Genomic DNA, 6,465 nt, shown 5'->3' with positions numbered 1-6,465 from the left:
ACAACGAGACGAATCCTGATACGCAGCCCGTTTGTCCACCACACATCCCTAGCATAGCAAACAGGCAACTTTCCCCCTCCGGTTCGTTTGTCCAAAAACGCGGAACACCGGGGATACTTTCCCGGATGTTTCCCCCCTTCGCCGGTATCACCTACCACTACGTTAGGTCACCCCTAGCACCGCATATTGTTGTGTCTTGCTTTGTGTTACATTTGATTGCTCTGTTATTTATTGTGTTCCCCCTCCGTTACTTCTTTTCGGTAGACTCTAAGACCGGTGCCGATGTCCGTGTGTTCGACTACACCGAAGATGACCCCTCCTTCTTGCCAGAGCAACCAGGCAAGCCCCCCCCCCCTTGATCACCAGATATCGCCTATTCTTCTCTCTACTGCTTGCATTAGAGTAGTGTAGCATGTTACTGCTTTCGTTAATCCTATTCTGCTGCATAGTCTGTCATTGTTGCTATAGTTGTTACCCTTACCTGCCATCCTACTACTTAGTATAGGATGCTAGTGTTCCATCAGTGGCCCTACACTCTTGTCCGTCTGCCATGCTATACTACTGGGCCGTGATCACTTCGGGAGGTGATCACGGGTATATACTATATACTTTATATACATGACACATGTGGTGACTAAAGTCGGGTCGGCTCGTTGAGTACCCGCAAGTGATTCTGATGAGGGGGCTGAAAGGACAGGTGGCTCCATCCCGGTAGAGGTGGGCCTGGGTTCCTGACGGCCCCCGACTGTTACTTTGTGGCGGAGCGACAGGGCAGGTTGAGACCACCTAGGAGAGAGGTGGGCCTGGCCCTGGTCGGCGTTCGCGGATACTTAACATGCTTAACGAGATCTTGGTATTTGATCTGAGTCTGGCCATTTGGTCTATACGCACTAACCAACTACGCGGGAACAGTTATGGGCACTCGACGTCGTGGTATCAGCTGAAGCTCTTCTTGACGTCAGCGACGGAGCGGCGCGCGCCGGATTGGACTGGAACGCCTGCTAGGCTAGGTCTGCTTCCGGCCGCGCACGCAACGTGCAGGTGTGCAATGGGCGATGGGCCCAGACCCCTGCGCGCATAGGATTTAGACCGGCGTGTTGACCTCTCTGTTGAGCCTAGGTGGAGCTGCGACGTGTTGATCTTCCGCGGCCGGGCATGATCCAGAAAAGTGTGTCCGGCCAAATGGGATCGAGCATGTTGGGTTATGTGGTGCACCCCTGCAGGGAAGTTTATCTATTCGAATAGCCGTGTCCCTCGGTAAAAGGACGACCCGGAGTTGTACCTTGACCTTATGACAACTAGAACTGGATACTTAATAAAACACACCCTTCCAAGTGCCAGATATAACCCGGTGATCGCTCTCTAACAGGGCGACGAGGAGGGGATCGCCGGGTAGGATTATGCTATACGATGCTACTTGGAGGACTTCAATCTACTCTCTTCTGCATGCTGCAAGATGGAGATGGCCAGAAGCGTAGTCTTCGACAGGATTAGCTATCCCCCTCTTATTCTGGCATTTTGCAGTTCAGTCCACTGATATGGCCCTTTACACATATACCCATGCATATGTAGTGTAGCTCCTTGCTTGCGAGTACTTTGGATGAGTACTCACGGTTGCTTTTCTCCCTCTTTGCCCCCTTTCCTTTCTACCTGGTTGTCGCAACCAGATGTTGGAGTCCAGGAGCCAGACGCCACCGTCGACGACGACTCCTACGGCACTGGAGGAGCCTACTACTACGTGCAGCCCGCTGACGACGACCAGGAGTAGTTAGGAGGATCCCAGGCAGGAGGCCTGCGCCTCGTTCGATCTGTATCCCAGTTTGTGCTAGCCTTCTTAAGGCAAACTTGTTTAACTTATGTCTGTACTTAGATGTTGTTGCTTCCGCTGACTCGTCTATGATCGAGCACTTGTATTCGAGCCCTCGAGGGCCCTGGCTTGTATTATGATGCTTGTATGACTTATTTATGTTTTATAGTTGTGTTGTGATATCTTCCCGTGAGTCCCTGATCTTGATCGTACACATTTGCGTGCATGATTAGTGTACGGTCAAATCGAGGGCGTCACAAGTTGGTATCAGAGCCGACTGCCTGTAGGAATCCCCCTTTCCAACTCCTTGGCCGAAGTTGAGTCTAGTCAGTGAAAAACTGTTTTACTAACATGGCTGTGTGGCTTACGGGCCCACGTCGCCATTGGGTGGTACTAGGATCTTTTATTCCTCAACCTATACTCTGGGACTCTGACATCTCTTCTATTCGGGTTAAATGAATTTTGCTAAATCTAACATTAGGATCTCGTTATCACTTTCACCTGGAGAGCCCCTTATTACAGATGATCGTCTGCTGCACCAGAAGGATCCGAAGATACTCTCCGATGTTCTCTTGAGACTTTATGGTGTCGCTTTTGCAATTCCCTTTCATCGATAAACTCCTATGGATAACCACGTATACTCGCCATTCATACAATGTTTCCCAGTTGATCTTGTTATTACAAGATACCCCGAAATTCTCTTTGCTGCTCCGAGAATCCTTTGAGCTTACTGCCTTGCTGTTCTTTGCCACATGAATACCACTATGGATAATTTCTAGCACTCACCGGATATTTGCTCATCCCCAGTTGATTCATGTATTTCACGAAAGTCTTCAAAATACTATTTGAACTTCTGAAATCCTGAGTAGCCTATTGCTCTTGAAATTCTTACTTTCTTGCATTATGGTTAATCCCATAAGTCTATAATCTTATTGGCATCTCTTGTCATTATCATTTTGAGTCCGTTGATTCAATTTGTTGCGAAGGCTCGCAATCCTCAATCAGATCCTAGTATTCATCCTTCCGGCTCAGACATCATTTTAAATGTGAACTGGATCTCGACCAATCAAATTGCCATCATTTGTACCCGTAAGTTTACTCGACTTATCCATCCTCAATCAGAGTGTTTGCTTCTGATCCCTTGAATTTGAAATTATAATTCCTTTTCATTGAGCTTTGAGTTAGTCAGTTGTTTCTATAATCTGATCTCCTTGCATTCTTTCTTCCTGTGGTTGAGTACTGATGCTCACATCAGATCCCTTGTGGACCACCAGACCCTTTTGTCAGATTTTATCCGACAATGTCCTTCATATTAAATAAGCTTGTGAGCTTTTCCTCGGATACATGATGCCTTTGGTAAATTGTATCCTCTGCTTGGTGAACCATGCTCTGCTTTCGAGCTTGTATTATTTACTCCGAAGTTTGTGGTATATGTTCCTAAGATGCCCTGATGGGTTGAACCTACGCCTTCCCTAATCCATGTGAACCCGAAAGATTTCACGGGTCATACTTATCTGGTATTGCATCAGGTAAAAACTTTCAACAACTAATGGCATTTTCGAAATAAGAGAGGTAAATGAAAGGTTATGCGTTGAACAAGTGGGAGTCGACCTTGAACCCTGTGTTCATGCCCATGGACACGATGTATACCTTATCATGGAAGCTTCTCTTAAAATAATTATCCCCTTGTAATAAGTTCATCTGGTATCCGTGGACGTGGTTCCGACTATGTTCTCCTTTAAATACCATTTCTCGTACAAGTTTAAGCACTTGTCTTCTGTAAGAGCAATACCCCAGTCCAACCTCTACTTTGTTTTGTCGTCGAGTATTACCCCCTGGTATCTCGAGGTTATCACGGAACTGCATAACTTCTTATGAGTTCTCCATCAAGTATTACATTCTCATTGATTCCAATTTTTCACGGGCTCCGAGTTATTAAACACTCAAGGACATCGATAACTGAATCGAGTCCGCATCACGATTAAACAACTCTTAGTAATCTCCTTTGCTTACGAGTTCGTACTCGATCACGTCATCCCTAGCCTGCTCGGCTATGTCATTATCGTGCCGGTTTTAACTGTGCTACCTGGTCCTTATTCCCGGAGCACCACTTTCGACGATGAGCTAAGCTTACGTCGATTTTCCTCGTCATATCGTTTCACCTCGAACAACAAACTTGACCCCGAGTTTGTGTAGTATCTGTGGCTCCAATAATCTTTTGTTGCATCAGTCCTTTTGCTTGATGCAGTCGCTGATCAATTGCTTCTTCGTGGATCCCCTCGACAACAAAATCTCGTGATCATCATCAACATTTTGACTCCTTCTAGGATATCAATGGAATTCTTGATGATAAGTGCCATCCTCGTTCCTTGGTAATTTGAGTTACCATCGACAACATCCTTACATTCCTTTCATCACAAACTTGATCATGTTATGGAGCTCCTTGCTAACCAGCTTATGTTATGTTCTACCTTGGAGTATTACCATCTTTTATGTCAAGGATATTGTGAGAATTTCTCCACCTCTTGAGAATTCTTGATATAGTGATACTTCTCGCCATCTCCATTTGTTTTCTGATCCCCGTGTTGGTTCTAACCTGAATACCGAAAATTGAACTATGATGCGTGAATTCAAAACTTCTAGCAATCCTATTGCTTTGGAGTTAATGGTCGATAGTTCATTCTTAGACTATTGGTTATCGAATCACCATTCCAACATTGATCATGCTACCTAAGCCCATATTTTGGGTGCAGCTTTCCACCAATGTTTAATTGGGTATGTTTTCCTCGAGCATACCTCATTATATCATTCGATCTAGCTAATGTTATCTCCTTGGTCACATAGTTGTGGAAATCCATCTTTTGGAAATCTCAATGGATTGTCGCTGAGTCAATCAGTCACCTCCTCATCTCCCCTTGATTTAGTGATGAACCCTTGTTCGGAACTCGCTTCCATAATTCATTTCCCGAGAATCTTACAATGTCGTCTCGTCAATTTGTTTTGCACCTTTTCTTCTCAGGCACCCTGAGTCTGAGGTATCCAAACACCGATCATATCTGAATCTCGGTCATATATGATGGTTGGAACATTTTTCCAAGAGTTATAACACTGGTCTATTATGACCCAGTAAGGTGATGATACCCAGCACACCTGGCGGGAGGACCTATTGTTATAAGTTTTCCCTTTTAGCAAGGTTAGCTATTCTTCCATGAGGAAATTGTAAGACTTATTCTATAAGTTGTTCCTGATGGATCCTTTTTGTTTCCAAATTCTGATCTTCACCTATTGACCATGTCAATGTTATCTCGAAGCATGTCTATGGTACTCCGATTTTCAACAGGAACATTTGAAGCCCAAAGCTAATTGTTTCCTGCTCAATTATCCAGACACCATTGTATGGGTAATGTCTTGAAATTTCTCTCCCCTTACCTAAAGGGTTTTCTACATTATATCCTGTCATGGATATCATGCTCTGCTTGTCCTTGGGAAGGATATACCCTTGAAATATGTGTTTAAACACATTTTCCTTTCCATTGTTCTGTTTACTCTGATAATCATATTTTTCCTTTCCATTGTTTTGTTTAACCTTTCTTGTAATCTGACTTAGTTGAGCAGAGGTAATTCCCTGCTTAGTTGAGCACCTCGTTGTACCACTCTCTCAGTAAGACCCCGTTACTTTTGTTGATGACATTTCGGTAACCGCCGATGGACGAGAACTTTGCCTACTGGTCCGCCTCATTTCAACGAGCAGGAAAATGGTTCTCTTCGTCCCTCGCCCTTGGTACCGACGTTGTTACCGACATAATCGACAGGCTACCCTCTGACATGTCTTGCTATCATGACCGTGCAAGATGTCACCGTTCCTCCTACTTTTAATCCACATGGTGGCCCCATAACCCACAGTTCCACAGGATCGAAACCTGACTCTCCTGTACACCCCATGTTCCCAAGGTTGTTCCTCGCGCGTGGCCTCGTATATAATTCACGAGCCACCTCCCGAGAGATCATCAATTCTGGTATCACACACAAAACTTATTCCCATTGCTCTGGACCCCTTTTACACTTTGTTTCAGGCATTGAACGTTTGCCTGCCCGCTTGAAACTTCTCATGGTACCTTCTTACTTGCTCTCGATATCTTCTTAAGTTCAATTCGAGAGTTACTTTCCGCCACCTTCCCCGATGTTATCGACCAGATAGTCGACCTTGCAGAGGTCTGTTCTCCCGGAATGCCCACCCTTTATTATTTCGTAAGTACGATGGAGTTCCTGAAGAAAGGACGCCGACTTCATCATGATGACCTAAAGCAAAGAAATGAAGACATCTATACATTGGACCGGCCTCTTCGAGAAGAGCAAGCCAGGATGAGAAGACCCGCTAGATTCGTTACCAAACCTTCCCCCCTTTCACTACCTCTTAAATCTCGGGACGAGATTTCTTGTAGTGGAGGAGAATTGTGACGCCCGGATAATTAGGCTATAGTAATCACACGTTAATGGTGCCACGTCACCACGGTTACTGTTGTTAATCACGCGTTAGTTCAAAACCGATACAAATTCAAATTCAAAAAAATGGCAACCAACAAGAGTTTTCAAATATTAAAACCTAAAATGTCCAGGTTGTGCCAAATAATGCATAGGTAATTATGGTGGAAGAACCA

This window comes from Aegilops tauschii, chromosome 5 (genome assembly GCF_002575655.3).
Source record: "Aegilops tauschii subsp. strangulata cultivar AL8/78 chromosome 5, Aet v6.0, whole genome shotgun sequence".
NCBI classification, from domain to species: Eukaryota; Viridiplantae; Streptophyta; class Magnoliopsida; order Poales; family Poaceae; genus Aegilops; species Aegilops tauschii.
This window is presented reverse-complemented; position numbering follows the sequence as displayed.